Source organism: Diadema antillarum, unplaced genomic scaffold (assembly GCF_040938485.1).
Source record: "Diadema antillarum isolate AM-2024a unplaced genomic scaffold, OU_Dant_1.0 seq00001846_RagTag, whole genome shotgun sequence".
In the NCBI taxonomy this organism is placed as follows: Eukaryota; Metazoa; Echinodermata; class Echinoidea; order Diadematoida; family Diadematidae; genus Diadema; species Diadema antillarum.
In genome coordinates, this window is record NW_027272518.1 from 251,048 (window position 1) to 265,794 (window position 14,747).

Sequence of the window (14,747 nt, forward strand, 5' to 3'; positions counted from 1 at the left end):
TTCAAATATTGACCTCTCGGTACTTGTGAAAACAATACAAAATTGGAGTTATCAAGATAATGACTGCTGGAACAATTGACATACCTCCTAGGGCTATCGTTTCCCAGAAATACGGGGTAAAGGGATAACACGATGAGGGATTAAATCCTGAAACCGCAGACACAATTTGCAGGAAATGTTTATCTCATCAGCGGTGATCCACCCTGGTAGTATGTACTCTTTCATTTTGTCACATATATATATATATATATATATATATATATATATATGTACATATATATTTACCGAAGAAGTAGAATAACTTACCAGGTAAGTGCGTCCCATTCCTGATATCAAAACTCAATACATTTGTGTTAAACTGGCAGGTAGTCGACAACGTCGCTTTTTGGTAACATCAACCAAGATCTGTTGAATGCTGTGTGTGTGTGTGTGTGTGTGTGTGTGTGTGTGTGTGTGTGTGTTATTTTTATTGCTGTTTGTTTGTATGCTGTTCTTTTTCGGCTTTTGTAACGACTGACTGCCACCGATGCTGTTTTATTCCTGTGATTTGTCGCGAAAATTGCAGCTGAGTGCTTCCCTAACAGGCTATAGTCCGAGTAGACGACAGTGGAACAAACTACATGTTTTCATGGTCAGTCCATAGGTGAACACAATATAATCTGAGGTACCGACACTTATGAAACAACTGCACCCTTTCTTCTTCTGTTTTTCTTTGGCCTTTACTTGTAGCCTGTAGAGGAACGGCACCATGAACAGGCTAGCGTTCGCGATGGTAGCACTAACCAGCGTGGTTGTCGTCTGCTCGACTTTGATGCATGCAAAAGAGGGATCAGAAGAAAGGTAAATATTGCACCAGACCACTCTTTGGTCACACTAGGAAGGGCCGAGAGAGATATTCTGCCTGGTCTCATGAGAGTTCACACAAAACAAGATAAAAACGCAGGTCTACATTTTCATTACCGTTCTGCAGGGTGTTTTATGATCTTTACGGTAGTATTAATATTGTCACCTGGGTGAATCCGAACAACCAGAGGTCGAGTTATGGTTTCATTTTCTCCGAAATTCTCGCAAGTTTGCTCCACTAATATTTACATCATATGATTTAAATTGACCGACCAATACCTTCGATATGGCGCAATTTGTAATCATCACACATTATTTTCATCAATAATAGATTATTATCAATATTACTGTTAAAAACCTCATTTTTCACTTGCTCAACCCTATTTTAACTGGGCTATTTGACACCAAGATTTTACTGGGGGGGGGGGGGGGGGGGGCAATTTGACCCCCTTTTAGATCTCGGCCGCCAATCGCGCGATCGCCGCAAAATTTTGCCTGCACATAGAGCCGGATGTCAACTACAAGATTACATAGTTATACAATAAAGAAAGTTTGATTTTATATTTTTGAATAAATCAACTATTTTTCTTTTTTACGCATTAAACCATACTTCATCTATCAATCCATTAAAAAGATTAGGGGATTGCTAAATTTTTGAGTCAGAGTTCATTAAGACACATCAAACAATTTTCTTGAAAAAAAAATAGCTCAATCAAAATCAGTTTGTTTTGTTGTTATTATTTTGTTAATTTCTTATGTATTTTATTGTTTGTCGACCTTTCGTTTTTCTATTATTTTTTGGCAAAATTTTGTTGCAGGCACTTTTTAAGCTTATCTACATGAGAATTGATTAATTTCAATGGTTAAAAGTTGAAATAATCTCATTTATATCAATTAAACAAAACACACACACACACACACAAAAACACAATTTGCATTGGATTAAAGGGGGTTTCACACCGAGCTTTACGTACTGTTGCGTAGTGTTGCGTAGTGTTGCGTAGTGTTGCGTAGTGTTGCGTAGTCACTACGCAACACTACGCATCTGTATGCTGTGAGTACGCAACTCTACGGAAGAGTACGCCGAGGGACGCAAAATACGTACGCGAGATGTACGCAAAAAATTAAACATGTTTAATTTTTTCGCGTACCCTCCGCGTAGAGCACTGATACGCAGGTTTTACGCAAGTCTACGCAACCCTACGCAACTGTGCGCCATTTATACGCAACAGTACGCGATCAAACCGTGTTCACACGAAGGCACTTTTTCGGCTCGCGTATGACTTGGCGTAGTGTTGCGTACTGTTACGTAGACATTTGCGTAGACTTGCGTAGACCTGGCGTACATTTACGTAGTGTTGCTTACAACTGCGTAGGCAATTATTATTGGTGAAGATTTGGCATTCCAATGTGATCCATGTTTAAAAACTGCATGATATCATTCATCCCACTCGACTCTGAATGGCTGGTGAATGTATCTTCCTGTGCTCTTCGAGTCTTCATTATCTTTTGTAGGCCTAATGACTGCAAAAGGCCGAAAAGGAAGAGCAAATTGCTGTGGTAGGTGCGAGAGTTCTTCTCCTGCTCATTTTTACATACCTCTACTGATCAAGATGCAGACAATTTGCCAGCACTGTTTGAACTAATCTGGCAATGAAGCTTCAGCGGGAAGTTCCCTATAATAATCACCGAAGTAGAGGAAACAGAACGTGCTTCCAGCCTTATTTTAACTGACCAAGAAAAGGTACACGTTCTAATGGAGTGGGTTCAATAGCACCCGATGCTCAATGATAAGGCTCGTGAAGACTATAAAAAGGAGGCTAAGAAGCTGCCGTATCAGTCATCAAAAAACAAAAAAATGGAGATTGGGGTAGAAGGTATGCTACAGTATAATGATCAACCAGGCTAGCGCAAGCAGACATGGGTGAAAACTCAACGAGACAAAGTTGGCAAGCTAGTAAAGATTTCTGGAGGAGCATCAGGGAGAATCAGTATTTATAAAGACATGTTGTCTCCTCATGTTATTGGTGGCTTGAATGCCCAATAAGGTAGAGGAAGCTACTGCAATTGCAAGTGTCATTTAATCACACTGATCTAAATGATGGGTATCTCATCTTCCCATGGCACCATGAAGTAGTTCCTTTGTTCATTTTCTGCTCTGCTTGTGTTGCCACGCTATGTACAGTTGTTCCATGTCTGGCAGGTGGATATTGTACGTATCTCCACGAACCTGAAGTTAATTCATGATAATGCTGCTGGTCATCTCGATCAAGTGAAGATTATTGCAAGTTTGAAGCTAGGTTCTAAAGATTTCCTGAATTTTGTATCTTATCGTGTAATTCTCGGTGCATGTCGTGTCAGGAGTTTATTGAACGCCTGTGGCTTCATTCACATGAAATTGAATAAAAACATTGTCGGCATGCAGTGTTTTTCATCAGTTGCTCGTATTGCCCCTTGGTCGCCGCTGGATCCGAGATTTGGCCCACACACTTCTTAATTCGGATTCTTGCAATATCTTATTTTCTTCTCTTTTCTAATTTTGCAAAACGTTCGTATTTATGGTAATGCGGTTTCTAGGACAGCTAAATGCTGGAAAACTGAATGTACCAGCAAAGGATTTAACCTCCCCATCACATCGTGTTTGAACAGCAGGCAATTAGTGGAATAAAAAGCAGAAGGCTATGCTGAAGTAGCTTTGCAGTTACATTAATTTGTGCATACGCCCGCAGTACGCAACTTCCCGCAACTGTAAGCAAGTCTACGCGGCCTATACGCCCGACCTACGTTTATGTACGCAACTCTACGCCCGCTACACGCCGAATACGCTACGTTGATACGGCAAGTCGCGCTTCCTACGCAACCATACGTAACCCTACGCCGAGACTACGCAAATCCTGCGCGGATCATCACAATTAATTTTCATGAGTACGCAGCCGATTTCGGCGTAGTCGCTACGCAACTCTACGCAACTCTACGCAAAGCTTGGTGTGAAACCCCCTTTACTCACGAAGTCATGAAGTTGAGCTGGTTTCGGGTTGACATATGCAATACATTGCGTAACTTCAGAACGTTGTACCCGCACGACGCAAATTTGGTCTCAAAATATGCGGGAGACTTCAATAAAGAAAGTCATGAAACGACGCGGCAAAATCTTTGCGCGTTGCGGAATCGTGGCGCGAAATGTCGAGGGGGGCTCAATTTTACCCCCCCCCCCCAGATAAAATAGGGTTTAGCCCTTTTACTCTGTTATTCTTCTGGAGTTTGATCGTTGACTCTATTACTTTTCAAAATGTTTATACATTTATATGAAAAAGAGTCCCAGTGGAGCCTCTGGTATTCATAGAGCTTTCATCAGCATTTCAAATACAGTGCACTCCCGTTACAACGTACACGGTTATAACGAAATTTCGTTATAACGAAGTAAATCTTCTGGTCCCAAAATTATCACCATTAAAGTCTATGGTACAAAATTCGCTTATAACGAACACGGTTATAGCGAAATTTCCGTTACAACGAAGTCTTTTCCGAGCGCCACAGACAAAGAAAAACAAAAGAAATGTGCTCCGTTATAACGAAATGCGAATTGCTTTCGAAAACACGTAGCGGAACAAGCATATATAGCGTCTCTGCATGGGTGAACGCTTCACACCACTGTGAGTTCGCTCCTTGTGTCACGCACAGTTTCTGAGGGGAACTTGCGTTTATTATTGTAATACAGTTATCCCATCACATTTCACATAGCTTTCTAGTGTATGATGACTATTCAGCAAACAGGATATGATATATATACGTGGTTTCCTTGTTTTCGTTATACATTGTATTTGTTCGGTTATAACAAAATTTCGTTATAACGAAAGAAAACTGCCGGTCCCGAGCATTTCGTTATAACGGGAGTGCACTGTAATGTTCTTTTTATTTATCCTCTTCTTTAACCAGGTTGCAAAATTAATCCTTTTCTCTCACGTGTCTTTTTATTTTCGTATCGGTTATTTGTCCGTTTCGGCGCCTGTGCTCCCACAGACTGGCGTGTTGGTATTTTGTGATTGTTTTTGCTACTGCGTTACGTTGAGAGGATTGTCAAATTAATGGTGATGGCATTAGTACTTGATCTCATGTAAAGGACGACAATATTTGTTTGCTGAACTTGGAAGATCGCATTAAAAAAATCATATGCACATCTGATGAAATTATTATCCTATTTCCCTAAGGTTACCATTAGCCTATTTCTGGTTGCCTTCTTGAAAACAACAATAGGTTGCCTACTAATAATTTTTACTTGATTTCAGGAAGTCCGCTATTCCGCGCAGAACTGTTTTCGTACAGATGATAAGAATATGGAAATAAGTGAGATAATGATGCGATCAAGTCACAATTTCCGTTGTGACGAATGTTTTTTTGCTGTTAAAATGTAAAACGTGTGTTCAGTGTCAAGATTTGAGACCGGGACGGGATTGCGTTCCATGAAAAAAAAAACAAACAAACAATCAGAATTCTATTGTACAAGCTTTATGAGAGGTAGTGAAGTGATGACATCATTACGCCACAGTTTTGCGCATTTATCACAACTGGCCGTTCAAAAAAAATGTTTCTTGAAAAAAAAATAGCGATATTTTACAATGATACAACTTTCGTATATCCAACTTTCATAATCACATTTTCATTGGTGTCATAAAACAGCATTGTTTCATCTTTTCAGACAATCGTTCTACTGCACTGAAATTCCCCTTTAAAGCATTATTGCTTTATTTATCCTTGCATATGTGACCATGCATCACAAAACGAACAAAAAGTCGCACCCCTTGATTTTTCACGAGGACTAAAAAAGATGAAAAGGATAAATCCAGTCAATCTTGAGTTTTTCATATTTTCTGAAAGAGCCAGCCTTCTTCTACATTATCCTTTAGTTTGGAGTGATAACATGAATGGGAAAGTGTGTTTTGAGCAGTTTTTCTATAAACTTTTTTTTGGGGGGGGGGGGTAGTAGAACAATCAGCTATGTCTTAGAGTTCCCCTTTCATCTCTTGAAACGTTTTGCATATACTCTTCACTTTCAAGTCTAATAACTCTTGAAAGGATATTACTGTACCTTTGAAAATTTGTATCAATTATGGACAGAATGTGTGAATAAAGCATGCTGAATTTCAGTTTCATCTTATAGTCCCTTCATTGTTGTTGCTTCGGTGATTTACATCCTCTGTTTTGTCCCTTTCATCGCACAGCCAGCACGGCTTAAATAGTAAAGATTAAGCGCTTAAATATACCCTGTACTTAAGAGCCTCTTTTCTCAGTTCACACGTTTCCAGAGTGTTCGCCTTCTTTCCAGTATTTAGAAAGGTTAGGGGAGTTAATTTGAATTGAGTTATGCATCATTTTAAAGCTCGGAGTCTGCTTTTTTAAAATCTCCCCATAACCAAAAATTCATGTCTGGCGACTTTTTGTTGGTTTTGTGATGCAGGGTCACATATCGTCGGTGAAAACATGAACCGACGTTTCCGACCCGCAAGTGCGCAAATGTGAATCGGAGAAAAACGCGTTTGAAAATATGGACTTTTTCAACGGATGAAATCACGTAGTTATCGACTGTTAATCTAGACAAACGTTGCACCACAAGAACGCCCAGGACCTGTTCTTTCTAACCATTGTAAATTTATAACATGATTATCTGCATGCAGTGAGTATTGACGTGGGGAAAATTAGGTTGAAATTACGGACAATGATTTTCTGCCCGTTACAGCGCGCGAGGAGGTTTGCGTCGGTTCATGCAATCAAGTCTATTGCGCGTCTGGTTGTAAACAGACGCATACGCTTAGATACGTCGCTTCATCCGCGCACAGTAGGTGAACGCGTAGCGCAAGCACCGTCTCATATGGGTATGCTTACACAGGCGCTCAATATGGGTCAACGAACTTTTCTGCAGACTCGAATGCACACGTTGGTTGGGTTTTTGCGTATTACAATATTTACTGTTTTCTGACTGAAAAATTCAACATGTTTGTGATTTGAATGTACGGTGTATATACCTATGACTTTTCATATTTTATAACAGTCCACTTAGTGCCAAACAAATTACACTAAGAATTTGACAGATTGCTCTGGCAAGCGAATGTAAATGAATGACATCGCTAAATGAAGCAAACGATTACTTTTACTTTATGCAATATTGATCTTTATTTTTCAAGTGCTTGTGTGAGGTGACTTGTACCAGTGTGTACTAAAATTTTGTCTACATTGTAGAGAAAATTATGCATCTCTTATTTCTTGCTGTTATTAACCTTGTAAAATAGTGCCAAATTACGCCAATTTCGGGATTTAACATCGCCGGTGCCAAGCTCCCCCCCCCCCCAAAAAAAAAAATGATAATGATAATAGAATAAAAAAGGGGAGACTTTATTCTTTTGTTGCCACTTCCGTGTAACATCAACTAACATGCAAAAAAAAAATAATAATAGTAATAATCAAAAGGCCTTCAGCGGGGAAAAAAAAAAGACCTATCACGCTCATACTCTGGGTTTCATCTTTTTTTCTAGTTCCACTACCGTGGTAAAAAAAAAGAAAAAAAGAAAAAAAAAAGTAGGGGCATAGTTGTGACACCCTATGTATTCCTATGCATCGTCCAAACAAATAATAATAATGATAATGATAAAAGTGGGGTGGCATTTTTTTTTCTTAAACAATAATTAGAAAATTTTCTAAAATTATAAAAAACAAAACACGTATAATGCTTACAACTTATGGTGAGCATTCAGTTGCCACACCATTTACTTTATTTTTTAAAGTGATCTCTTGTACGTTATCACTGCTAACAGTATGGAAAATTGATAGAGACTACACAAAAGCAAACTCATTTTTTTCTGTACATTCAAAATCAATTCACATTAAACACTTATAGTGGTCAAGATATGTATTACAGTATTGTACTTGATCTCATCTTTAAACAAGATGATGCCTCTGACAAGTCCAGATTTACAACCGATACTGAAACTGTCTTATTGTTTATCTAGCAATCTGGATATTAGTGAATCAAAATGAGAATAAAATCTCCACATGACAATATGTGCGCTCATCCATCACACACATCTTCACACATGAAACACTGTACAATTTTTATCTATTTTTTTAATGAACACTTTTATTAACAGTAACCGGTAGATACTAATACATAGTTGTATACATAGTACAAATTGTGTGTCAACAATATTACTTAGGACTTACTATCATCAGAACATACAATACAGAAACATGACAGACCTTCAATTGAAAATAAAATATAAGTTGGCAGATGAAGTATAAACAGAATTTTGTTAGAGGATACTACTATGAGCTTACAGCACAAATACATGACAAATCAATTTGTACAAACAAGAGTGATGATATAACGTGATTATGTTTGTAATCTAAAAACATTACCATTAACATGGGATAGCAACAGTGTGAGCAGCATGTATCTACTGTTACAGTAGCTAAAACGAATACAGTAGCAAAGAGTATGACAAGCAGAGTAGAAAAATGGAGAAAATTCACAACTGCATTTAAAGTAAGAAAAATGTGCCATTAGTCTGTCAAGCAGTAGAAATCCAGCAAATGCAGCATCATTGCATTGCAAAAGCAAGTCTTAGCCACAGTAAAACAGCATGTCACAACAAAAGCATGCAGTAGAGTCAAATAGAAGTGTCCATTTCAGCATGTAGTATCACGGCATATTTTGAGTAAAAAAATAAAAAGGCAAATGTCAAGCAACATCTCACCTGCATACTGCAGTTTGTGAGTTGAGTACATTTCAACATAAGTTTATGGACCTTTGACCTTTAATGAGTTGACGACAATGACAACAACGACTGAAAAGTGACACCTATGTCTTGCTTCTGCTACGCAGGCAAGACAGAAACAACAACAACAACAACCACTTCTGGTAATTAGTACATTCATGTCCAGGGAACAAAAACACACTAGCTTCCCTTCCAGAATGAATTTGAGAACACACAAATCTTTCAAGAGAACATAATGCACTCAACTGAAATCCTCCAGTGGAATGTATTCCTTGATGGCCACAGATTCACAAGAAATGAATTACTAAAGCTTCTAATTCCTACATGGATTTCTTAGAAATTTTTACAGTACTGAGCTGCAATGCATTATATGTGTGTTCTTAGCCTTACTAGTATTTGGCTGTGTGCATGTGGGGAATAGGGAAATTTCACACACACACAAAAATGAATAAAAAATCATGACGAGCCACAATAAGTTCAACAAGGCAAGGGTAGGGAGAGGAAAAGAAAGCAAGAATGTTGGGTCATATTGTATCTTAGCAACATTGACATTTGTACAATAGCACAGCCGTCAACATGAACCAATCAAAACAACACTGTACCAAATTCTAGGTAGAAATCCACTCGTACACTTTCAATTACAATGTACATTTCCTATTTAAAACAACATTATGATAGTTAGAGTAAAGGAGAACCAGAATTATGTTTCCAGGCTCAACACTACTAATTAAAGAAAATTCTGGAAAGCTGGCAGCTATGCAGCAAATGAGAAATTAAAAGCATGGATGAAATTTGAGGAAAAAAAAGTCAGGTGTGTTACGCTGAAATGGCAAATTGACAGCAATGGAATAGATGAAGATGAGAATCATTAAAGACAACTCAAGGGCTGGTTTGATATTCTCAACTTATTTTTTGGTTTCTGAGATTTATGGCAGATAAACAAAATGCTTATGCTGTGAGGGAAATACAAAATACAAAAATTTGAATGAAGAATAAGGCTAATAAAAAATATCACTGCATTGATCATAAGAATATTGACATGGATTCATGATGAGTGCATTCTTGTGAATCTGCCAATTAAGCCCTGCTGTTCACATGTGCTACACATCATATCTTGACAATGTCATATTTGTCCATTCTCACTATTATTGCAATTGACCTATAACATGAAAAAAAAAGTGAATGCAGGAACAGATGACACCTGACAGTGTGGTATCCTTGGGTAGAGTGGTACCCTTGCAGTTCCTTTGGAGGGACAATTACAGCCACTTTATTAACATTGGGAGCAGTGATCAAAAAGAAATGTTCATATTATCGCACATGTATGGTTCATTTGTGTCAAGAAACACCTTAGCAACAAAAATTTTGCAACAAAACCACAAACATAAGGAGATAGTACTAATTTTCTCATTAAACTGTCACAGTGACGGTTTATTCTAGAAACGGTTTTTATTCAACTATTGTTAACTGTTTGTTTATCTTACAATACCCTGTACTTAACACTGATTGAATAGAGATTAATATTTTCATGTTGGTGATTTTTTATCCCCGACTCATAGTTAGAAACTACTTTGAAGCACGACAACAGTTTGCTTTCTTCATCTGCAAATGTTAGCAAGGTGTTTTAAGTGGTGCTTTAAGTGCCATTGAAGAGGTGCTCTGCACTTGAAAAAACAGTACCTGGGTGGATACCAAGTGGTACTGTTCCTGCCATTGAAGGGGTGCTCTGCCCTTGCAGACCAGTGCCGTGGTGGGGACCAAGTGGTGCTGTAGCTGCCATTGAAGGGGTTCTCTCCACATGAAGACCAGTACCTTGAGTGGGACAATTAAAGTCACATTTTAACATTGGGCGCAGTGATTAAAAATATGCTAAAATCATCACATTTGATGCACATGTATGCTTCAGTTGCATTGCAAAACACCCTAGCATTTAAATAGTTTGCAATATTGTCCCAGTGATGGTTTATTCTAGTAACACTTTTGATAAAACTATTGTTCACATTTTTTACGTTTTACAATACCCAATACTTAACATGAAATAAATACAGATAAACATTTAATGTTCATGATTTTTATTCCTTGCTCACATTTAAGAATTCTTTTGAAGCACTAAACCATTTTTTTTTTCTTATCTGCAGTTGTTGCCATAGAATCTGGGTGGATACCTTTTGTGGTAATATTCCTGAAATTGAAGGGGTGCTCTGCCCTTGTAGACCAGTGCCATAGAGGAAATTACATGATGATGCTGTTGCTGTCATTGAAGGCCGGGTGCTCTGCCCTTGAAGACTAGTACCTTGCTTGGGAACAAGTGGCATTGTCACTGCCAGTGGAGGGGTGCTGTGCCCTTGCAGAGTACCATGGTAGGGAGCAAGTGGCACTGTTCCTGCCATTGACGGGGTGCTGTGCCCTTGCAGACAAGTATCACGGTGGGGACCAAGTGTTGGTATTGAAGGAGCACTGTGGTCTGGAAAACCAGTGCCATGGCAGTTGCCGATTGGTGCTGTTGTTGCCTCTGACTGGCTGCTCTGCCCCTGGTCTGTTCGGCTTGCACAAGCTGTACAAATAGTATAATCCCATGCAGAAGAGCCTGATTATTATACATGTACATGACATTTATGATGTACGTGGATAACAATATCAAGAAAATATAAAGGGACTACTACAAAAATTCATTAAAAAATGAAAATGACACATTCCATCAACTTGATACTGACATATGTTATGGGTAGCAATTATTTCCCCTGCTTTCTGAAAGTGGTTAGTCAAGTGCTCTTTCATTTTGATAGAAAAGTTTATTTTTGGCTCTAAGGCCCAAATTCACTAAGGTGGTTTAAATTTAGACCATGGTACAAAATAAGCGTAAAATGGGTGCCTTTGACAAGTGCAGATCAACGAGCGATTGTTATTGAGCATCTGCCAGTGTATGCAAGCTGTCACATGCATTTACGCAGAGGGAATTGCATAAACCATGGTCTAAATTTAAACCACCTTCATGAATTCAGGCCTAAGAGTACAAGTTTTATAATAGTCTACCCATGTAAGTATACTGACACTAGAACAGCGCAAGATATCTAAAGACAAATACCTAACATCATCATTAAGATAAAGCCCATTACTAACACAAACTCTGATCGTTGATATTTCCTTCCTACATAAATTATTTGACTGTATGAACTACAATGACACTGAGGTTACATATTTCTTATTCAAATGGACCTCTGTAAAATGTATGATCTTGAATGCAAACAAGTTAAATGACAATACCCTGATTGATTTTAAGGTCCAACCAGACCATCTATCTTTTCGATACAACTTGATAACTCTAGAATCTGAACAATGTCTCTCAATTTTAGCAGTTGTGGTTTTTTGCAAAAACCACTCACCATGACTAGAGATACATTTCTTTTACATGCACTGTTCTCTCTCTCTCTCTCTCTCTCCCTCTCTTGTTAGTATATTACTGCACACACCAGATATCAGCTTCGCAAAAATCACCCTCTACCATAGACTTTGCATGTTTTCAAATGCCCCCATCAGAGTCCATGTTTATTTCCACGTGACAGCGGACAGCATTTCTTTGTATTGCTTGTTGAGGCAAGGTCCCGAAAAGAGCCATTTCAGTTCTAAAATCTGATTAATATGAGTGGATTTTTTTCCTTTTATTTTGGCGTGGACTTGGAGGAAAAAAACAAAACAAAAAACAACATATAGCCATAACATAGGCGTAGTACAAGTACTAGGCTCCTACCAACCTATAATAGTAGAACTACTGCTACTACAACTAGCCTAGGCTAGGCTGGACAGTGTTTTGATATCTAGAGTAGACGCCTAACTAGAATTGTCTAGCCACTATATATCCTACATTGATACAAATAGAAATTAAATAATTGTATGTGTCTTTTGTACATGGACGGAAAATTTCTCTACCGCAATTGATAGGGGAGTTTTAGGGAATTCTAAAGCGAAAATAAGTTTTTCGTGAGAGGTGTTCAGATACAGAATCTGTTAGAAAGGCTACAATGAACACAAATAATTAAACTCTTGCTGATTGTTCTTACACGGTTACTAATGAATGGGACTACAATAATTAAGACGGCAACTAGGTTACATAAAACTATGAAAATTACAAACTTGGTTATATTTCCACGACATAGGCCTCCAAAAACAAATGTGAATGTGAAATAGGCTGTGATATACACCTCATAAGTGAATTTTAACAGAAATTTATTCTTCTTTACCTGTTTGTCATCTTGATCACTGACAATACGCCACTTCATCCTTTCACTGAGGATTCGATGAAGAGCAGAGGACCGGCGTTTCTCCCCCGAAGTTATAACGTGCGATCCTATGCGATGCGCCGGTTCATTCACGCACATGCAAAATACGCGCTAGTTCATGAACAGACGCATGCGGATGCGTCACTTCATGCAGTCAGTGCGACAACAGCAGTGACAAAATAATGTACGGCGTGTGCGTAAATCATAGCTTTTGGCTGTAATTTGAAGCCCACAACTTGCTACGATGATAGGTGCAAGTGAGAACAGTGGAATAAGCCAAAAATCAAATTTTTGATAAAATTGAAAAAATTTCTCAGATACGTCGGTTCATCTTTTCACCGACGATATGAATGTATCACAATATTGGGGAGTTAATGGATATTAGTCTTTTCTTTTCTTTTTTGTCTATTTCTCCCCTGTCAGTGGTGTGATTGTCATGTATCCGAAGATGTTGCAGCTCAACAAAGTAGGGACTGGATGTTTCACGATGAAACATCTTGTAGCACCGGTCTCCATGGAACTCAACATCACGTATCTCACGTTACCATGCCCGACCGTAATTGTTCAGCGATTGTTCAATGGCACGGATGAATGCATTGATTTGGATCTGGGCTGCGAATTAACGAAAACAACGGGGTTCAATGTAAGTGAGATTCCCGTTCACACATATTCAAGTTCACTTTTAGTGCAGTTGTGTTATTTTGCATATTCTTAAAGAAAAAAAAGCAGCAATAAACAAGCACACATAGAGACAAATAAAACTTAATTTAATATAGTTTCATATCATGTATAATTTACGATCAAGCATGATTATCACTACTTCCGAACAAATGATCTTCTTATTCCCCAATATACTCTCATTGAATTTCAAATGTGTCATTTGGATGGCGATGACAAATAGCAATAAGTCTCGAAGGGCTTACACGAAAAAAAGAAATAAAAAGAAAAGTTCTAATTACTTCAGAAAATGGGAAGGATCAGTAAGAAAATCTGCGTATAATTTGTTTTATGATATTTGTTTTAAAGGCAGTATGTCTTATAGTTTCTTTTGATTATTACTGCAATTTACTACTAACGAGGGAACTGCATTCTACAAGCTGGGATTTTTAGCTGTCCCCTTCATTTCCGACCTGTTTTGTTTGTGACGATTCGGTTATAATTTTCCCCATGCATCTCTTTTGTTTCATTGTAGAAAGAAAAGGCGTGCATTCAAATACCATTTGAATATGCAACAGTCACATTGTCCTCCACTTTGTTTATATGCAAATGTCATATTTTATACTCTCAATGGAAATGAAAACAAAATGAAATGGATAAAAGTTAAATTGTAACCAAACATTTAAATGTCATGGTTTTAGAACTCTATATTCTAAAAATGTAGCAATTGTAGTGAAAACATATGTTATCTGATCAATATAAAACATGACACTTTTCATCTCTTCAATATGAATTCTAATTCAAAATTAAATTGATTTCAAAATCTATCCCACCCTAAATTTCTAAGAGGTGCTACATGTATGTCCCTCAGTTCTGCATACGAGAGGTTCCTTAAAAGAAATTGTCACATCCATTTGTATCGAAAAGTTTTGTGAGAAATGTATTCTTTCGAATTACATTCGATACTAACATATGAAGAGTTTGTTCGCAAAAACCGATAAGTCCATATTTGCCAAATAGAGATATTTGCGATTAAAGTTCAAGAAAAATAAAGAGAATAGTAAGAAATGTGTTGTTTCTTTTGAGCATAACTTTAGAAATGTACCTTTATATGTAGTGACAACATATATCATTAAAAAGGTATTACTTTGTAGTATTTGTACTTTATGACAGAGACCGTACTTCAAAATCTTCAAAAATGGAC

The 14,747-nt window shown here is 37.8% G+C and overlaps 1 pseudogene; it reads left to right on the plus strand.

Annotated features, from left to right (window-relative positions):
* Positions 1 to 748: 748 nt before the first annotated feature.
* LOC139712717 (pregnancy zone protein-like) overlaps positions 749 to 14,747 on the plus strand; it is a 65,555-nt pseudogene continuing 51,556 nt past the window's right edge.